Source organism: Pipistrellus kuhlii, unplaced genomic scaffold, assembly GCF_014108245.1.
Source record: "Pipistrellus kuhlii isolate mPipKuh1 unplaced genomic scaffold, mPipKuh1.p scaffold_m20_p_13, whole genome shotgun sequence".
NCBI lineage: Eukaryota > Metazoa > Chordata > Mammalia > Chiroptera > Vespertilionidae > Pipistrellus > Pipistrellus kuhlii.
In genome coordinates, this window is record NW_023425438.1 from 30,658,317 (window position 1) to 30,679,516 (window position 21,200).

General features: G+C 37.5%; 1 protein-coding gene and 1 pseudogene across 17 annotated transcripts in view; both read left to right on the forward strand.

Moving 5' to 3' along the window:
- EHBP1 (EH domain binding protein 1) overlaps positions 1 to 21,200 on the forward strand; it is a 263,931-nt gene that overhangs the window by 139,532 nt on the left and 103,199 nt on the right. The window lies entirely within an intron of this gene.
- LOC118717422 lies at positions 8,982 to 9,737 on the forward strand (annotated as a pseudogene).

Below are 21,200 nucleotides of genomic sequence, written 5' to 3' on the forward strand. Positions count from 1 at the left end.
TCTTATGAGCAGAATCTTTATGGCACCAAGCTAAGTCATAGCTTGCTGAAAGACTTATTTAATTAATACAGGGAACTGAGTAGAAATTCTAAGGTTTATACCAAAGCACAGTTGTTTTTCCAAGTACTAGAACAAAAATGTTTAGGATCAGAAAGTAGAATTGAAAACTAGCAGGAATAAACTGTGATCCTGTTTCCCAACTGCATCAGAACCACCCTTTATCTACTGAATCAGAATTTTTAAGTGTGAGTTTGATTTTATAAAACCTTCTCTCAAAATAGCTTTAGAAAGTTGGATAAAGCTTCTTAGGGATGTTTTTGTGACATAAAGAAACGTCATCAGGTTATGTTTTTAAACAAAATCTTCACCCACTTATTAAGTTCTGCTTTATGGCAAGTGTTGTAAATTCTTTAAGAAAGGGACTTGTTTTGCCTATCATTATATTGCCAATCCTAACATATAATAGATGTTAAATACATTTTTACTAAATGAAAAAGTGTACTAACTTGTGGCTGTTTGGTAAAATTAGTCAGAATAGCTGAGGAGTTTTGCTAGTTTTACCTTAAGTTTCCTTATGGGGCAAATCATTAAACCTCTTTGGCTCAGTTTCATCTCTTTTATCTTTAAAAGACATGCCAGGTTTTAAGGTGCAAGCTAAAATAGCTGTAGGGTCCTCTTGTGAGCTATTAGCTTGGAAAATAGACTTTACAGGTTACTAAAAACAGGTTCTCATTAATGCATATTGCCTAACATTTACTAAGTGCTTAGTGCATTACAATCGAAACTTAATTCACTCCTCTTTTGTTTTATAAATAATAAAACCAAAAACCAGAATGGATGTTATTAAGGTTAATATCACACAGCTTTAAACTGCATCTCCAAAACTAGAATTCAGGTCCTTGGATCTAGTACGTTGTTTTTTCCCTCCTGTGTAATATTTCAGTTCTGAGGCAGCTACAGAGAAAATGATTTTTAGGGTACTGAGTCCTCTCTAAGATCCTACCATCCTGAAATCATACCACAAAGTAAGTTGTATATTTTGCCTGGAATCGCATTGCCAAAACCACTGACTATGCTTTTTAATGAGTAAAGCAAGTTACTTAGCTTCTCTATCCCTTCTTTATCTCTATAAAATAGGGATAATAGTGCTTATCTTAGAGCTGTTGTGAGGATTAAATGCATTAATATATGTAAAATCTGCAGAATAGTGCCTGATATATAGTAAATTCTGTAAGTGCTAGCTGTTGCTGCTCTTGCTGCTACTATTATCATTTTTGTTACTGTTAGGAATGATTTTGTCTGTACTTTGACTCCCCCCACCCATCCACATTCCAAAAAGGCATTAGATTATTTTCTTGATTTTTTTTTTAAAGCTTTCCTTCCTTTTGTAGCAACTTTCAAATTATAGATGTGGTGGAGATGTATAGGGTTAGTGGAGATTGAAAAAGAAGAAAAGTTCATGATTCTTGGCATTGATAGATTTGTCTTTGTTTCCAGAATACTCTTGAACATAGGTGTCTAGCATGTATACATGTTGGGAGGTTAACAATGAGGTTAACAATCTCCTAAAATGTAAGAAGACTTTTCAACAGAAGTTTTTTGTTTTTTGTTTTTACTTTTAAGAAATGTGTTAAATATGAAACATATATAAATTTATCTTTTAGAAAAGAGTATGGGGAGTTTTAAAATTATTTTATTTTACAAGTTACCTAGGTTCTTTGGTGAGATCAAAGCTGTAAATGATTGGAAACCACTAGTATATACAGAAGTGAGCAAGTATAGGTTTATAGTTGTGCCTATGGAAAAGGACATGCAGGTTGTGATTATTAACTCAGCCCTGGCCACTGTGACTCAGGCGGTTGGGCATCGTCCCATGCGCCAAAAGGCTGCTGGTTTGATTCATGGTCAGGGCACATGTCCCTGTTGTGGGCTCGATCCCTGGTGAGGCAGCTGATTGATATTCTGCTCTCTCATAGATGTTTCTCTTTCCCTCTCCCTCTCCTTTCCTCTCTATCTTAGAAAAATAATAAAAATATTTAAAAGTAAATAAATAAGAGCTGATTAACTCAAAAGAATGTCACAATGCAACTGTAATCCTACTTTTGCCCATCCTTGTATGTTGAAGGAGTTGGAGAAGAAACACTTCTTGTATTATATATGTCAAATTAACTTTTAAAGGGCTCCATTAAACCCTGTTTTGTTTAGGTTTTTGTTTGTTTGTTTTTGTTGTCTGGGCAGAGCAGTTATTTTATTTGTTGTGAAGGAAGCTGGCCACAGATTATACACATGGTTGGAATAATAGTTACAGGGAATGCTCATTCTCTCTAGTACCTACCCCATAGTGTTCCTGAAGGAAGGAAGATTGCCAGATAGCAGTGGGAGCATCTTCTGCTCTGTATGCCAAGCACTCAGCTTCCAGAGTACTCTCAAGCCTGCTTGCTTGCAGATTTGTAAACAAAAAATAGGAAAGGATCCAGCAATGCAAATCATTTTTAGTACTCTTCAATACCTATTAATTGAGTACACATCTATTTTGCTATATTGTATCACTGTATTAATTCCTTGTAAACTTTAAGATTTAACTTCAATATAGAAAAAGCTATTAAAAATTAGCAGTGCATTTTAAATTGCCATTGATTCCTTCTAGCATTTATCCTATATAATCCTATATAATAAAGAGGTAATATGCAAATTATCTCACAAGATGGTTGCCTAGAACCAGGCTGGCAGGGGGTTACCAAATGACTGAAAACCAGGGACGACCAAACGACTAAACAATCAGGCTATGTGGGGTGACCAGGCCAGCAGGGGGGTAGTGAGGGAGGACCAAACGACTGAACAATCAGGCTGTGGGGAGTGACCAGGCCAGCAGGGGGGTTAGTGAGGGAGGACCAAACGACTGAACAATCAGGCTGTGGGGAGTGACCAGGCCAGCAGGGGGGTTAGTGAGGGAGGACCAAACGACTGAACAATCAGGCTGTGGGGAGTGACCAGGCCAGCAGGGGGGTTAGTGAGGGAGGACCAAACGACTGAACAATCAGGCTATGTGGGGTGACCAGGCCTGCAGGAGGGTTCGTGAGGGACTACTAAATGACTGAACAGAAGGCTGCATGGGGCGACCAGGCCAGCAGGGGGAAGCAGTAAGAGGCGACCAGGCTGGCGGGGAGGGGGAGGGCAGTTAGGGGCAATCGGGCTAGTATGCAGAGGCAGTGAGGGGCAAAGAGGCCGGCAGGGGAGGGCAGTTAGGGAGGCAGGTGCACAATTAGGAGCCAGAGGTCTAGGATTGTGAGAGGGATTTCTGACTGCTGCTTTAAGGCTCAGGTCTAAACTGGCAGTCAGACATCCCCCAAGGGGTCCCAGATTGGAGAGGGTGCAGGCTGGACTGAGGGAACCCCCTGCACCCCGGAGCACAAATTTCGTGCACTGGGCCTCTAGTTATGTAATAATGTAAAACCACAACTATCTAGATTTCTAATTTGAATATGTAAAAAGTATGAATTGTGGGGATTCCCACTCTTAGTTTATTAGTTTCAGTCCTAGGTCCACCTCTACTAGAGATCATTTCATCACTAAGATGAATCTAGTTCCTAGTCCAGGGCCTTTATAAAAATAAATGCCATAATTGAATAAATGAGTAAATATCTGCCTTGATGCTGATCCTCTTTGCTAGGTGTTCTGTAAATGTAGTCTGTGGAGGTCCTCATGAGATAGTTTGATAGGTTTGTGCAGAAAAGGACATTTTCATAATAATAGCAAGGCATTATTTGCTTTTTTACTGTGTTGACATTTGTACATATTGGGCAAAAGCAATAGTGGGTGAAACTGCTAGCACTACCATGAATCAAGGCAGTGGCACCAAACTGTAGTTGTTATTGTATTCTTTCTTGATGACCATGCACTGTCATTAAAAAACCAACAACAAAAAACAAACCAAATCTTAATAGAGTATACATTCTTCTAATATTCTGTGTAACAAAATGGGAAGTATGCATAAACACTTATATAATACTTCACATCAGAGTGCTATCATTATAACCACAGAAAACTTCTGCTCGTTTGAATTGTAAGCTTGGTTAAGAGCCTGCATCAAGAACACCATTTGAAAGAATGACTGACAAGCTACGGTTATATTGACTTGCTTATTTGGTAAATATTTTCTCAAAAAGGAACAAAATGAGCTTGTCACTTCAAAGGAAACAACTGACAGTATTTTGTTGCCAATGATAAAATTAGAGCTTTCAAGCAAAAATTAGAATTTTTGAAAACTCATATCTGCCACTTTAAGCTTAAGATCTTCCCAATATTTAAAAGACTTTTATGAAGAGATTTGTGATTAGATTAAGAAATGTAACCTTTTTAATGGTATATAATGAAATGTTTCAACATTTGGAAGATTGTACAATTCAGGGAATAACTATTTTCCAAGTGGCCAATGGAAGATGTTTCAAAATTATGAATAGATAAAAATTCATTTCAAAGTGCAAGATAGGTCAATGGATTTAGTATAAAAGTTTGAAAAAAGTCATCAATATGATTTTATATTTTACACAGCAACTAAACTTTAAGAAACTACTACTTGTGAGTTGTAGTATCAAAAGACAATATCCACAATTTAAAAATGACCCTTCAAGCGGAATCCGGTTTGGTTCAGTGGATAAAACGTAGGTCTGCAGACTGAAAGGTCCCAGGTTTGATTCCGATCAAGGGCATGTACATTGGTTGCGAGTACATCCCCAGTAGAGGGTGTGCAGGAGGCAGCTGGTCGATGTTTCTCTCTGTAAAAAATCAATATATTTTTTTAAAATTACCCTTTCAGCTATTTACACTAATAAAAGAGTAAGATGCAAGTTGACCATGCCTTTGCGACATACACCAGCCAATCAGGTGTGAGTATGCAAACTGACCCAACAAAGATGGCAGGTTAATTTGCATATGCAGGCTCCAAGTGGCCAGGGGCAGGGTGATGGTGCAGGTATTCTGCACCACCCCAGCTGCTTCGGGCCTCTGGGCAGTGTGGGAAGGCGGAAAGGTGGCTATGGCCAGAATGAAAGTGGTGCTGGCAGCCAGGGGAAGGAAGGTCCATTCTTGCACGAATCTTCATGCATCAGGCCTCTAGTACTAGTATATTTGTGTCCTGGATTTTCTTCATTTACTTCAAAACAAGTCATAGCCCTGGTCGGCATGACTCTGTTGGTTGGATGTTATCCAGTGTACAAATTCATGCATTGGGTTTCTCCTACATAAATAAATGTTTACCTATAAGAATATGTCTCACCGAAACCAGTTTGGCTCAGTGGATAGAGTGTCAGCCTGTGGACTGAAAGTTCCCAGGTTCGATTCCAGTCAAGGGCATGTACCTTGGTTGCGGGCACATCCCCAGTAGGAGGCATGCAAGAGGCAGCTGATCGATGTTTCTCTCTCATTGATGTTTCTAACTCTTTGTCTCTCTCCCTTCCTCTCTGTAAAAAATCAATAAAATATATATTTTTAAAAAAGAATATATCTTTATTATTTTTCCCCAATACTGGCATGCATTAAAAGTTGGAGACACAATCCTACATAATATTACTGGAATATACATTTCTTTTTCCCACAGACTTTGTATCCAAGTATTCAATGTGAAAATTTCTTTAAAAAAAAAATTCTCACTATCCCCAGATGACCCATTCAGCTACTCTGACTACTTTGCAGCAGTAATAGGCATTTCCAGTTCTGTTTTAACATTACATCTAATTGAGATCATGATAGTTTAGTGATTATGGTTCTCCTGAGAAGCATATAGGACTTCAAATTCATTTAATTTTTAAAATCTTTTTGTTAACTGACATTATGATCCAGTTGGAATCCATTTATTAAATAACTATGCTTAAATAGTTGTAGCATCTGTAACTTATACTTTCTGATTTTTTTTTCTTGTGATTTTCAGTGGAATTTTTCGATCATAAAAAAGGTAAAAGGATCCTTTACAATTAATTCATGTGTGCCCATTGTTCAGTTTAAGATAAAACAAGTATAATTAAAGCTTCCTGTGTAACCATAGTAATTTTAAAGCACATTTTAAATTAAATAATATAATTTCATTTTAAATTTGAAACATTGGAATGTTCTAAATACAATACTCATCTGCTATTTGAGGACTCTCCCCTGATTGGTACCTCTCAGGAAATAGAGTTAGGGAATTCAGTAAAACAAAGTTTTATATATTCTATGGTAAATTCTGCTTTCTATTTCTGTTGTCAACTAATAGTAAGAATAGTGGATGGATAATGATACCTGGTGGAAGTATTATTCTATCTGTGCATATGGTCAATAGTAATTACCTCAGTTATTTTCTATTGGTAAGAGATACCAAATTTAGATTATCACAGAGCCTGGAGCTGTATTCCACTGCTTGGTACATTTTCTGGTGAGAAGGGAATAATGGCGGGATTCTGTCTTACTTCAAATGGCAAATGATGTCTGCATCCCCCTCCCCCCCCTCCCCCCCCACTGGAAACTCACCACCTGCACTTCCATATTGACATTCCTCCATAATCACACCTTCAAATTTGTTTTTGGCTACATCTATTGTGATGGCATGACAGAAAAAAACTTCTACCTTAAGATCAGTTATACTACATTTTCAAAAACAACCAACCAAATAATCAGTATGTTCAATGATGGTAAGAGATCAGCCAGATGATGTTTTTAAAAGGCTTTTCTTATTAGTGAATCTATAAAAATGATCAATTATTATATCTCATATTGATGTTTTGCTGATTTTTCACCAAGAACAGCAAAAGTCTTTGGAGTTACTCTGGAATTTTAAATGCATAAATCAGAAACACAAAAAAAGACTGCTGTTCAATGTTTTGAATCCCCCAAGATGTAGTTAACCACCCACTCGGGGCATGCTTAGACTTGGTTGGTAATTACAATTGAGCTGTAAAATATTTTGACAGTTTCCAACTGTTGTGTACATGTTAGTCATTTGGTGGCAAATGCAATTTGGTGAGGTTTTTTGGTGGGACATGTTTAATTAAGAATCTTTCAATTAAGTAGTATGGCACATTAAGCATTTGTAGCTATAAACTACTTTTATTTTTTATCTAAAGCAGTAAATATGTTTTCTTAATAACTCTACAGGGTAGTGAAGCTTGCCATGCTTTTATGCCTCGCCTTTTTTTTTTTTTTTTGCAAGCTTTTACTTGTCATATAGTAAAGCATAACCACCCAGTACTTAATTTGTAGCCAGAACAGTAGGATTTTCCTAGGTAAATGAATTCATGGCAAATAAATCAAATTGCTTATAATAATTACAGGACTAAAAAAGAGAGATTGGATAAATTTTTGTTGCATGTTTTTATTCTCTTTTTATAACAACAAAGCTCCTAATAATAAGCTAATTTGGGCAACATGACATTTCCTAGAAAGAGTCAAACATTTGAAATCAAGGCATGTTGTCTATTTAAATTGAAGAGTATAACTGAATCATTTTTAAATCTCTGAAGTTTAACTATGGCTATTGGATAAATCATTTTCAATATTACATAGAGCCAAATGATAATGGAAAAAGTTTAAGCCTTAATGTATTCAAGAATAAAACAGTAAAAAATATCATACTCAAATCACTTGAGAAAACTATTATGTAAAGGTTATAGTTGTTCCCTTGGAAATCTTCAGACATTTTATTCTTTCTGTTTTGTTGATATGAGTTTTGATTAGTAAGCCAGAAATATAATAAAGATTCTTAGCAAAAAAGAAAAGAGAGAGAGAGAGAGAGAGAGAGGGCGAGGGAGAGGGAGAGAGAGAACACTCATGTACATGGACAATGGACAAGTGTGTTGATTGCAGAGTTGGGGTGGAGGTGGAAGAGGATATAGAGGGGATAAATATTGATAGAAAAATAAAATATTAATAACAAGGATTCTTAGAAAAAAATGTTCTGTGAATTTAGTTCATTAGTTCTTAAATCTTTCTAAGTTTTCCTTCAAATACATATAAATATGATCTGTGAAAATAAAATCAAATGTTATGCTGAATTAACTTGTACTGAATCAATTTAGGCTTTATTTTGAAATGTGTAATCAGTCTTCCCAAATTATCAGTGTTGGGGAATGTATTAAACAAACCATCTTTATTTGCTTTTATAATCTATATATTTAGTAAGCAAAAGTACTGAAATGAGGTCAGAGAAAGAGCAGGAATAAGCTGCTAATTACTGGCTCAAATTAGAGAATAAGGTAATTAAGAATATTCGTTAAACTGTATATACTTTAAGAGGGTGAATTTTGTTGTATGTAAATTATCCTTTATAACAAAAGAGTGATATGCAAATTCACCATCACTCCAGCACATAAGAAGGCTGCCCCATGTAGACACAAGATGGCTGCCACAAGATGGCCAGCAGGGGAGGGCAGTTGGAGGGGACCAGGCCTGCAGGGGAGGGCAGTTGAGGGGAACCAGGCCAGCAGGGGAGAGCAGTTAGGGGTGACCAGGCTGGCAGGGGTGGGCAGTTAGGGGTGACCGGGCCAGTAGGTGAGGGCAGTTAGGGGCCATTGGGCCCACAGGGAAGCAGTTAGGTATGATCAGGCTGGCAGGGGAGTGTTTATTGGGTGACTCAGCTGGCAGGCAGAAGCGGTTAGGGGCAATCAGGCAGGCAGGCGAGCAGTTGGGAGCCAACAGTCCTGGATTGTGAGAGGATGTCTGAGTGCCTGTTTAGGCCCGATCCCTCAAGGGGTCCAAGACTGGAGAGGGCACAGGCTGGGCTTAGGGACACCCCCTCCTTCCCGTGCACGAATTTCGTGAACCGGGCCTCTAATATTAAGAATAAAAGAAGAAGTACTGAATAAGATAACACACTGGTTAAGCCCTTAATATTACTCTTTAAGTAAAATTACATTTTACCTATGTAATTTTACTATTTAAGTAAAATTACATAGGTAAAATGTAATTTTACTTAAATAGTAATATTAAATATTGTGAAGATATCCATCTTCCCTAGATTCTTAATAGATTTTATGCAACCACGATAAAACTGCAAACAGAATATTTCTTGGGATAGTATCAAAATGATCCCAAAATTACTAAGAAACACGTTAATGTTTAAGGCTAACATTAAAAACATTTTCAAAAGAGATGATGGTTAATGACATTTGATTATCCCTACAAGATATTAATGCACATTATAAAATAACAATGTACTCCAGTTTTGGTCTCAGACAAAGCAGCCGTTATGATGTTGATTTCTAAGAAAAACCAGATTTCCATTTATTAACTCCTTTTTAAGGAGGGAGTGATGGTGGCCAAGAGGATGTTCACATGCCTAAACACCCCAAGCTGACAGATAAGAACACGCCTAATCTTCAAGTAATGAAGGCCTTTCAGTTTCTCAGATCATGAGGCTATGAAGGAACAGTTTTACCTGGAGACATTTCTACTGGTGACTTCCCCAAAAGTGATCCAGTATCTCTGTGATCACTTCCACTTGCTCCCTGAGATCCTGCCTGGCACTTTGCAACACAGCTAACATGAAACTGGCAGGAAGTGAGCGACCGGCAAGACTCACATGAGGGGAAGCTGACTGAGGCACCTACAGAAGGAGTGCTGTGCCCCAGGATGCTAACAGGAAAGGTCAGGCCAGGGTTGGGTCAACAACCAAATTCCAATTTAGAGGCAGATTTGTTTATGGTGTGGTCAACCACCCCAGTAAAGTTGAGGGGATTATTTTGTGTTAAATAAACTTGTGACCAGAAATTAAAAACAAAACAAAGCAGTAATGTACTGCCCTGGCAACTGTTGCTCAGTGGTTAGAGCATGTTGGCCTGTGTACTGAAGGGTCAAAGGTTCGGTTCCCAGTCAAGAGCACTTACCTGGGTTGCAGGTTCAATCTCCAGCCTGGTCAGAGCTCATACTGGATGCAACCAATAGATGTGTCTCTCTCACATCGATGTATCTCTCTCACCCTTCTTCCCTTCCACTCTCTCTGAAAATCAATGGGGGGAAAATCTTCTGATAAAGATCAACAAAAAAAACAATTGTACTGCTAAAAAGAGCAGATTACTAGAGCAGAATGTCTAGCCCAGAAATAACATGGTATCATTCAGACATGCATATACACATAATAATAGTTTAATATACAATAAAGAAAGCGTCACAGAAATGTTATTCAGAAAATATTAGGCTAATAATTTGGAACCTTGATTCATGCCATTCACCAAAATGTATTATAGAGGAAAGTGTTAAACATTAAATTTAAAAAAATATTAAAAGAAAGAAAAAACATATTATTTACCAAATCTCTGGAGAGAAAATAAGTTTCTGAAACCAAAGATGCAAAGATACTAGGAAAGATAAAAAGTTGACAAGTTGGACTATAAAAGAATTACCGTATTTTTCGGACCATAAGACGCACCAGTTTTTAGAGAAGGGAAATGAAGAAAAAAAGATTCTGAAACAAATAGTGTCCTAAAATATTTTATGTGCATTAAAACCCAACATCACAGTCATAAACACATGTAATCAACCCTGTAAAGTAAACAGCAGCATTTAGAACCATTTTAGAGCCGGGCAAGCACACAGAGACCACACAGAGACGGGCAAGTAAAAAAACTTTTTTTTTAAAGTATATGTGTAGGCTATATTTGGACCATAAGACGCAGGGACTTTTTCCCCCCACTTCTGGGGGTGGGAAAAGTGTGTCTTATGGTCTGAACAATACGGTAAAGTGACTGCTATTAAAAATAAAAATTATAGGTAAGGAAAATTTCCATGAATAGTAAAACAGCTGAAATGTTATTTATAGATCATTAAAGAAAATATTAAGTGAGAGGGTTAGGGCTCAAACCGAGATCTTAATTTAAAATCTGTGTATGCTCTGAACCACTCTGTGTCCTTTTCTTATGCAATATATTCTTTTGAACATAGCTTTTCCCTCATAACAGTCTGTATATGGTTTAGTTATACTAAATTTATAGAATTAAGCTTATTTTCATTTTTTATAGAAAAATCTGCCATAAAATGAAATTACATAGATAAAATATATGTGATTTTTAAGGGCAGCAACTCTTCCCTGTACTATGGATTAATAATTGTTAGATTATATAAGATATAGGTAGTGTCACTGAAAAACCACAAGAATGTCCTAGCAAATAAGACTATTTCTGGCAAAATTGCATAGCAGAACAAAATGACTAAAATAGAGATGGATATAACTTGCCTACTAAGCTAGGATTCGCCTATTCACATGTTCTTGCAAATGGGTTAAATGTTGATGAAAAAGAGTAGGAGCTTTCTGATAAAACAAATGAATTATATGTAAAAAACCGAGATTTAGAATATAAGCATGCTATATCTTAAAAGTCATTCCCTCTTGAGTGTCTGACTTTTTCTATGTATTTTTTTCTTTGCTCTGTAGTCTCACACTGTTGACTTACCCATCTACTGCTGTTTGTTGTGTGTGTGTATTTTTAAGATATCATAATCCCTATATTTTAACCTAATAATTGGCAATATTTGTGGGGGTTTTTTATAGTAATTCTTTTGTTTTATTTATAGTAATTCTAAAATGTGTACATGCTCTTTTATTTTATTTTTTATTTTTTTATATATTTTATTGATTTTTTTACAGAGAGAAAGAGAGAGGGATAGAGAGTTAGAAACATCGATGAAAGAGAATCATTGATCAGCTGCCTCTTGCACACCCCCTACTGGGCATGTGCCCGCAACTAAGGTACATGCCCTTGACCGGGATCGAACCTGGGGCCTTTCAGTCCGCAGGCTGATGCTCTATTCACTGAGCCAAACCGGTTTTGGCTGTGTGCGTGCTCTTTTAGAAATTGACTGACCTCAAAGGATTTTTACAAAGGAGTCATTATAAAATTATGTAATATTAGGGCTCACCGTCTTTCATCTAAATTTAAGAAAAAATCATCCACTAGAGAACTACTTTACAAGTTAAAGGCAGTCAAATTTTTCATAAGTCTTTTATTCCTATTCAACTGACTTGAGACAGTATGTGACTATTTTCTGAATTCATAATTTATTGGTAAGTTTAACACATGTATTTTGCATGTGTGTTAAGTAAGCTTTCAAATAGACATAAAATGCATCAGGTGTGAGGGATTTATTCTTTTTGTAAGGTAATCAAGTAGCCTGTTAATGCTGGATGAAGACATAAAACTGAGTCAGAGACAAAGGACTTTATTACTCACAGCATGAGCATTGGCATGTTTTTGTCTGTTCCTTTGTGACTAAGTTCCATAGGGATCACATGAAGGGTCAAATGCATGCTGCACACACAGTGGGGTTGTATCAGCTACAGAGTATTGCACTTGGGGGAATCCCCACTTTTATAGCAATCAGTAAAAAAGCCTGTTCTTTGTCCCAGAGGGAGATGCTACCTCGTGCTTCAAGAATGACCTGATAAAGAGCAGTCAGGACTTTTCATTTTTGGACAAGCCAGCAAGATGCATAGGAGCCAGTAGAGATGGGCAGATGATATAGTTTGTTCTTTTGTTTGTTTGTTTTTTAGCAAGTGTGCTCTTTTTGATATTACTACCTATGTAATAATCATTGGGCCTGAAATTTCACTAACTCTATCACTCCTTGATTTATACCTACAGATATAAGTTTTAAAGAAATAATTGTATTTATCAGGTGTACTGGTTAATAATGTGGATTTTTTTCTCAATAGGTGGAGTTACAAATATGTTGATATATATATATGAATGAGTGAGTGTGTGTGTGTGTGTGTGTGTGTGAATTGATATGTATGCTATTTTGTTGTATTGACAGCAAGCTTCAAAACCTCATATGTCAAATTTGCTGAAGGTGTTAATATCATAGATGTTTTTACACTTAAAAATGTCGAATTTTTAAACAAAACAAAACAAGTATTTGCAGGAAGTATTAATTCATTATTTTGAAGAAAAGTACTTCGGGAAGCTTATGGTGAACATGCTCCATTTCAAGATACTTGTGAACAGTGGTTTAAATGCTTTAAAAGTGATGATTTCAATGTGAAAGACAAAGAATGTCTAGGTAAACGGAAAAGTTTAAAGACCAACAATTATAAGCATTATTGGATGAAGATGTATGTCAAACTCAAAAACAACTTGCAGAAAGATTAAATGTTGCTCAGCAAGCAATTTCCAATCATTTACAAGCAATGGAAAATATTTTAAAGGAAGGAAAATGGGTGCCACATCAACTGACCAAAAGACAAATGGAAAACCAAAAAATCATCAGTAAAATGTTGCTTCACTGGCCGAAACAAAGTCTTTTTTACATCGAACTGTGATTGGTGATGAAAAGTGGATTTATTTTGAGAATCCCAAATGCACAAAATCATGCATTGATTCAGGTCAACCATCAACATTGACTACAAGGCCAAATCGCTTCTGTAAGAAGACAATGCTCTGCATTTGGTGGAATCAGGAAGGTGTGGTGTATTATGAGCTTCTAAAACCAAGTGAAATCATTAATACTAATTGCTATGGACAACAGATAATCAATTTGAGCCATGCTTTGATCGTGAAATGACCAGAATGTGCCAAAACACACAACGAACTAATTTTGCTTCATGATGACGCACCATCACACACTTCAAAACCAGTTAAAGACAGGTCTTGCTTGGGAAGTATTAACTCACCCATCATATTCACCAGACCTTGCTCCTGCAGATTACCACTTGTCCCGATCAATGGCACACGCACTTTCTGAGCAGCACTTCAAAACATAGAAGAAATGGCAAATTGGGTCTCTGAATGGTTTGCTTCAAAACAAGAAAAGTTCTATTGGGACAATATCCACAAATTACCTGAAAGATGGGGCAATGTGTAGCTAGCGATGGACATTACTTTGAATAAAGCACTTTTGATGTTTCTCTTGAAATTATCATATTTTCTTAGATTACAAAATTGCCATTATTAACTGGTACACATAGTAAAGGCTGCTGGTCCAAATAAGGAATTTATATGTTCCAAATACTCTGTAATAGAATGGATTTTTTCATATTTTTTGTCATTTTTATAGGATTGGAATCAATCATACACTATTCTTTTGTTTTCCTAGCAAACTTATTATTACAATGTTCACTTTCATTAGTGACTAGGCAAGCCATCCATAAGGAAGCTTCATGGGTTTAAATACTATTGTAGTATACCCTGAAGACAGTCTTCTATTGTTCAGTATTCTCCATCTCTTCAACCTCTTTATGCTTTACTGGAGGCCCAGTGCATGAAATTCATGCACAGGTACGGTCCCTAGCGGCTGCCGGCTGCCAGCCAGTGCCTCCTTTCCCCCGGCTTCCTGATGCCACTGCTGCAAGCACCCACCTTGGCCTGGCACCGCCTGCTCAGCTGCTCCACCATACCGCCATGGTCCCACTCTTTTTTTTTTATTTTTATATTTTTTTTTTTTATTGATTTTTAACAGAGAGAAAGGGAGAGAGATAGAGAGCTAGAAACGTCGATGAGAGAGAAACATCGACCAGCTGCCTCTTGTACACCCCCTACCGGGGATGTGCCCGCAACCAAGGTACATGCCCTTGACCGGAATCGAACCTGGGACCTTTCAGTCCGCAGACCGACGCTCTACCACTGAGCCAAACCGGCTTCGGCATGGTCCCACTCATTGGGGCCAGCAGTACCTCCACTGCTGCCTGCTGCCAGCACTGCATTGCCGATGCCTGCCATGGCCCACACCATCTCCTGGTAGTCAGCGCACATCTAACTCCTGGTCAATCAAACTTCTGCCATGGGAACAGTTTGCATATTAGCCTTTTATTTTTTATCATTTTGCTTTAATATACTCAAAGCAGATATTGGTTGATTTGGTCAATTAAAAATATGGTGTGCAACAGTGATTCTGAAGTCTTTTTGTCTCAGAACTCCCTGATACTCTTTAAAAGTTATTGAGAAGACAAAAATTTAAAAATGGGCCTGCCGTGCCGAGACTGGTTTGACTCAGTGGTAGAGCATCGGTCTATGGACTGAAAGGTCCTAGGTTCGATTCTGGTTAAGGGCATGTACATTGGTTGTGGGCACATCCCCGGTAGGGGGTGTGCAAGAGGCAGCTGGTTGATGTTTCTCTCTCATTGACATTTCTAGCTCTCTATCTTTCTCCCTTCCTCTCTGTAAAAAGTCAATAAAATATATATTTTTTAAAAAATGGGCCTGCCATTTGACCCAGTAATAACACTTCTAGGAATATATCCTAAGAAAACAGAAACACCAATCAGAAAGGATATATGCACCCCTATGTTCATAGCAGCACAATTTGTAATAGCTAAGATTTGGAAACAGCCTAAATGCCCATAGCAGATGAGTGGATTAAAAAACTGTGGTACATCTACACAATGGAATACTATGTCGCCATAAAAAAGAAGGAACTTTTACCATTTGCAGCAGCATGGATGGAACTGGAGAGCATTATGCTAAGTGAAATAAGCCAGTCAGTGAAAGAAAAATATTACATGATCTCACTCATTTATGGGTAATAAAGAACATTGTAACCTGATGAACAAAAAGATAGATATAGAAGCATGGACCAGACTGTCAAAAATTACAGAAGGAAGGCTGGGGGGCTGGGGGGGGGGGGTGGGACGGGGACTAAGAGATCAACCGAAGGACTTGTATGCATGCATATAAGCATAATCAGTGGACGCAAGACACTGGGGTGTGAGGTGAGGACATGTGCCAGGAGGTAGAGGAGGCCTTGGGAAGGTCAATGGGGGGAGGGGAGGGGAAAGACATGTGCACTACTATTTGTAATACTTTAAACAATTTTTAAAAAATGAAAAAAAGTTATTGAGGAGAAAAATAAAATATAAAAATAAAAAGTTATTGAGGAGCTGAAACCGGTTTGGCTCAGTGGATAGAGCGTCAGCCTGCGGACTGAAGGGTCCCAGGTTCGATTCCTGTCAAGGGCGTGTGCCTTGGTTGTGGGCACATTCCCAGTGGGGGGTGTGCAAGAGGCTGATCGATGATTCTCATCGATGTTTCTAACTATCCCTCTCTCTTCCTCCCTGTAAAAATTCAATAATATATATATATATATTTTAAAGTTATTGAGGAGATAGAGAATTTTAGGAAGATTATGGAGTAAGAAACACCAGAAATCAGTCTCCTTATCTAGACAATTAAAATGACAGAATTTGTCTGATCTGTTTTGGAACTCCAGAGTCTATTGAAACCTTTGGAACTCAGAGGAAGGGTTACATGGTAAACTGTAGTTGACTTTGATTAATTTTAGCTCCTTAGCTCAGCAATGGCTACTTATCTCCCACCTCCCAGCCCCATTATAGGCAGCTATGCACATATTCCTAGAGCAAGCACACAGCTTGCAGGAAGCAGGGTAGTCAATAAGGACCTAGTCCTCCATATATCAGAGATCTGTGTTCTGATTGATGATTACAGTTTTTACTAACAAAAGTGCAGACATAAAGTTGGCCAGACATTGTTATAAACACACACCATTGTTCCAGGTCCTTCCTCAGACTAAAACAAGTTGTATGGGACTTAAAGGCTAGTGCTTTCCCCCACTTCATTTTCCTCTTTGGAGAGCCAGACTTTAAAAACAAGTACAGCCAAGACCGGTTTGGCTCAAGGGGTAGAGTGTCGGCTTGAGGACTGAAGGGTCCCGGGTTCGATTTCGGTCAAGGGCATGTACCTTGGTTGCGGGCATATCCCCAGTAGGGGGTGTGCAAGAGGCAGCTGATCGATGACTCTCTCTCATCGATGTTTCTAACTCTGTCTCTCTCCCTTCCTCTCTGTACAAAATCAATAAAATATATATTTTTTAAAAAACACACAAAAAAAACAAGTACATTCAAAATCAAGTGCATACGCAGGAGAAATTAGAAAATTACCACACATATCCAGAGAAAGGCAAAGGGCCAGAAAAAACTTGAGAAGATCTTAAGTTTATACTCAAGCTAATTCATACATGAAGATGGCCTAAAGCAATTAAATAAACAAACTAAACTGTATAATAAAAACCCAGTGGTCGTAACACCGTAATGACCAAAGACCGGTCACCAGGAGGTGCTTTGATGGGCCCCACAGCACTGGCAGGATTTGACACTGGATCCCACAACGTGCCGGGTATGGTTTTTCTCATGTGATTTCACACGCTGGGCCTCTAGTAATAATAATAATAAACCTACAAATCCTGAGGAAATTATCATTCCACATAAAATTACCACATTATTACATTCAGATACCCAGTTTTGAACAAGAAAAACAAAATGTATGCAAAGAAAAGGGAAAGTATAGCCTAATTATAGGGGGGGGGGGGAATTAACCAACAGAAACTGTCCCTGAGAAAGACCAAATGTTGCATCAACTAGACCAATACTTTAAAACAAATGTCTAAAAGATGCTCAAAGGATTAAAGGAAGATGTGAAAAAAAAGAAAAAGAAAAAATGTATGAATAAAATGGAAATACCAATAAAGAGAAAACCAAAAAGGAAACAAAAATAAATTCTAGAGATGAAATACACAAAAACTGAAATTAATAGTTCACTAGAGGAATTCAAAGGCAGGTTTGAGAAGCAGAACAATCAGTGAACCTGAACATAGAACAATGGAAATTATAACATCTAAAGAACAGAAAGGAAAAATAATAGGGGCCGAACCTAAGGAACCTGTGGGACACCATCAAGTGGATCAATATACATTATGGGAATCCTGGAAGGGGCAAGAGAAAGGGGCCTAGAGGTTATTTGAAGGAATAATGGCTGAAAACTTCCCAATTTTGAGGAAAAATATGATTATAAACACCAAGAAAATCAGCTATTTAAATATGAAGAACTCAAAGAGATCTTCATCAAGATATGATCTAAGGAAACTGTTGAAACACAAAGAGAATCTTGAAATCAGCAAGAGAGGTGACTTGTCAAATCAAGGGGATCCTCAATGAAATTAACAGCAGATTTCCCATCAGAAACAAGGCAGTGGGTCAGTATATTCAAAGCACTAAAGGAAAAGTACTGTCAATCAAAAAATCCTGTATCTGGTAAAATTGTTGATTTCAAAGGTGAGGGACAAATTAAGGCATTCTCAAATACACAGAAGCTGAGGGAGTTTGTTTTAAATCCTGCAGGACATTAGATAGTAAATTGAAGCCATATGAAGAAATAAAAGTCTTAGTAAAGATAAATACATAGTTAATTGCAAAAGTTACCATTATTATAACATAATATGTAACTCCATTTTTGTATTTTCCACAGTTTAACAGATTACATTTTAAAAAAATTATTGATCTAAAATGTAATATTATTGTAACTTTGGTTTACACACTAGGTTTTAAAGACTTAGTCCAAACCAAGATTAGAAAATGTATTAATAATGTTAAGAATTAATTGTATATTTGAATAGCAGTGTTGTGAATATGTTGGATTAAAAAGAAAGATCCTAATTCACCAACCTAATATTACAACATAAGGAATTAGAAAAAGAACAAACTAAACTAACCTGGCTGGTGTGGTTTAGTGGTTTAGCATCACCTATGAACCAGAAGGTCATAGTTTGAGTCCCCCAGGTTGCAGGCCCTATTCCCTGTGGGGGACGTGAAGCAGGCAGCCAATCAAAGATTCTATCTATTTCTATTTCTCCTTTCCTCTCTGAAATAAATAAAAAATATATTTAAAAGAACAAACTAAACTCAAACTAAACAAACTAAACTAGCATAAGGAAATAATAAATATTAGAGCAAAGATAAAGTAGAGAATAGAAAAGCAATAGGACAAATGGTGCTGTAACAGCTAGACATTCACATGTAAAAATATGAATCTAGACACAGACCTTGCAAACATCACAAAAGTTATATCAAATAGATCATAAAGCTGAATGTAAAACACAAAACTATAAAACTAGAAGATAACATAGGAGAAAACCTAGACTACTTTGGGTATATATGTGTTTTATTGGTTTAAGAGGGAGGTTGTGGGCTCTATCCCCAATGTGGAGGGCATGCAGGAGGCAGCTGATCATTGATTCCTTATCATCATTGATGTTTCTTTCTCTGTCCTTCTCTCTCCCTCTCTGAAATCAATAATAATAAAAAATATTTTAAAAAGAAAGATAGTTTAATAGATATTTCAAATAATTAGAAATTGTCTTTTTTTAATACTACACCAAAACTCACAAATGGCAATTTAAGTTATTTGCAGTGTGGAAACTGAAATAGTTCATTTGTCTGTCTTGCATTTTCAAATGGATATTTTATTGATGCATGATTTTAGAACTTCATGTATTGTTTCTTTGTAAAACATTGATTTTCCACAAGAAGATCTTCTAAATGTTGTCACATTTGATTACACAATGTAAAAAGTTAATATTAACACCAGTCTTTTCACACAAGTCCTTAAGTTCATCCTTTTCCTCACTTCTATTGCATGTGGGTCTATTTCTACTTTCTATTCTACATAATTATTAGCTACAAGAGGCCGGGTGCATAAGATTCGTGCATGGGAGGGGGCGTCCCTCAGCCCAGCCTGTACCCTCTCCAGTCTCGGACATCCCTCTGGCAATCTGGGATTGCTGGCTCCTAATCGCTTGCCTGCCTGCCTACCTGCCTGATCACCCCTAACCACCTTTGCCTGCCAGTCTGATCACCCCCTAACTGCCTCTAATTGGTAACTTGCCAGCCTAATCGCCCCTTAACTGACCCCAAACCCCGCCAGCCTGGTTGCATCTAACTGCACCCCTGCTGGCCTGCCCATATCCTAACTGCTCCCCTGCAGGCCTGGTTGCTCCCTAACTGCTTGTTCCCCTGCTGGCCTGATCACCTCCTGACTGCTTGGCTCCCTGCAGGCCTGATCGCCCCCTAACCACTTCTGCCTCGGCCCCCATACCGTGGCTTTGTCCGAAAGGAAGTTGGACATTCGGAAGATGTTGCGTCAACCAGGTCTAATTAGCATATTACCCTTTTATTAGTACTATAGATGTTTCGTTTTAGTTCTGGTATCCTATTTTATATTATGCTTTCTAATTTAAAACCATTTTAACACTCAGTTCTATATTCTCTATTTTATATTCAATTCTTCTGATATGGGAAGTTTAACTGTTGATTTATTTGTTACACGTCCCCATCTACTGCTGTTCAGTATTACACATCTTCTAGTTTATGCTGAAAAAGGTACTTTTTGATTTCTTGTTGAATGGGGGAACCACCATTTTTCATCATTTTAAAACCAGCAATTCCAGTATTTTTCTTAAAGTTCTTTTGCTGTAAAACCTAACATTAGTGTGAAACATATACAAAAAAGTACATAAGACTTAATACACAGCTTAACAAATTATATTAAGTGAACATCTATTTAAACACCATAAGAGTTAAATCTTTGCAAAACCTCCAGAAGCTTTCTGCATTTGTGCCCGTTATCCTAAACTCTTTCCTCTTTCCTAGAGATAATCACTGTCATAATTTTATTGAAATCACTTTGTTCTTTGCTTTATAGTTTTAAGTATAAATCCTTAAGCAATATGCTTTAGTTTAACTAGTTCCTCATTTTCTTTTTATTTTATTGAATACATTGGTTAGCAAACATACACAGATTTCAGGTGCACAATTCTACAACACATTGTCTTTGACTGTGTTGTGTGTTCACCACCCCAATCAAGTCTTCATCCATCCCCATTTATCCTCCCTATAGCCTCTTTCACCCCCTTCCTTTAATCCCTCCTCCCTCCACCCCCAAAATCACCACACTGTTATCCGTGTCCATGACTTTCTTGCTCTCTCTCCTTTGCTCAAATCCCCCCACCCTCCCTCACCCAGGCTGACCCAGCCCCCACTCCCCAACAGCCTGCTCTCAATATCTATGAGTCTGTCAGTTTTGCTTGCTAGTTCATTTTGTTCTTTTGATTCCACATATGAGTGAAATCATAATGATACTTGTTTTTCTCTGACCGATTAATTTCACTAGCTCTCCAGGACCATCCATGCTGTCGAAAAAGTTAAGATTTCCTTTTTTACAGCTGAGAAGTATTCCATGGACACTCAAGTTGCTTCCAAATTTTCGCTATTATAGATAGTGTTACATTGAACATAGAGGTGCATGTATTCTTTCCAATTAGTGTTTCAGGTTTCTTTGGATAAATTGCCCGAAGTGGAATCACTGGGTCATAAGGCAGTGGGTTCCATTTTTAATTTCCACAGTGGCTGCACCAATCTGCATTCCCACCAACAGTGCACAAGGCAAAAGAAAGATTAC